At 38.4% G+C, this 1,221-nt stretch overlaps 1 pseudogene; it reads right to left on the reverse strand.

Moving 5' to 3' along the window:
- Positions 1-589: 589 nt before the first annotated feature.
- Positions 590-689, reverse strand: LOC113325459 (annotated as a pseudogene).
- Between the last annotated feature and the right edge of the window lie 532 nt (positions 690-1,221).

Below are 1,221 nucleotides of genomic sequence, written 5' to 3' on the forward strand. Positions count from 1 at the left end.
TTGGTTGAGTCGGCCTTGATCTGTGTTTGCTTACCATTCCAATTTAGAAAATTCTATTGTATGCATGAACGTAAAAGAGACGCACTAGGTAGATTTGTTAAAGAGAAACCTAGTAGTTCGAAGCGTCTCGATTACCTTAATCTAGAAAGTCCGGATTTTGAAGAGTCTGTTTTTGAACGTTCTTTGACTGAGGAGAGAATCCATGTTGCTCCGATAGCGCCAGAAATGACAACTTTGAAAGCTTTGTTGAATCCAACTAGGACTACCCGTCCTTCGTGTATTAAGTTAGCTGAAACAGAGGCACCCTATGAACTGAAACCTGGGACCTTACAGATGCTCCCAATCTTTTTAGGGAAAGAAAATGAAAACCCTTATTACCATGTTAGGGATTTTGAGGAAATTTGTAGTACTCTAATAATTAGAGGCTTAGATGATGATGCTTTGAAACTTAGGTTATTCCCATTTTCCCTGAAAGATAAGGCCAAGTCGTGGCTGTATAGTTTGGACTCCGAGTCAATTGAGACATATGAACAACTTACATCTGCCTTTTTCAATAAGTTTTTCCCTAGGCACAAAACATCGTTTATTAGGACGCAAATATGCACATTTTCACAACAAGAGGGAGAATCTTTATATAGATATTTGGAAAGGTTCAATGATTTATTATCCCAGTGTCCTCATCATGGTTTAGAAAAGGTTAGGCTAGTTCAGATCCTTTATGAGGGTTTAGATTATTCCACAACGACCATGGTTGAGTCTCTATGCACTGGTGGATTTGAAAACCAAACTGTTGATGCGGCGATGAAATTTTTTAATGAAATCGCCGAAAAAACCCATCAATGGGAAAATAGTAGGGAACCCCAGAAAACAATTCTTTTAAGTAGAGGAAACGTTAATAGGGTAGAAGGAGGCTATGAATCAGATGCCAAAATTGCTGCTATAGCAAAAAGGTTAGAAGCCTTAGAAGTGGTCCAGACTAGTGGTAGAGTGAAGCCTTTTTGGGAAGGCCATAATATTGAAGAGCAGGCCAATGCTCTTTATAATAATATTAGATTTGATAACCGTCAAAATATTGACCCATATTCAGAAACCTATAATCCTGGTTGGAGAAACCATCCGAACCTTTCGTGGTCTAAGGGCCAAAGTCAAGGTCAGTTTAGTATACTAAGAATCCTTCAGGACTAGCTCAGTTTCAGAATCAGTCAGATAATAAAATCCTAA

The sequence above is a fragment of the Papaver somniferum genome, chromosome 11 (assembly GCF_003573695.1).
Source record: "Papaver somniferum cultivar HN1 chromosome 11, ASM357369v1, whole genome shotgun sequence".
Lineage (NCBI taxonomy): Eukaryota > Viridiplantae > Streptophyta > Magnoliopsida > Ranunculales > Papaveraceae > Papaver > Papaver somniferum.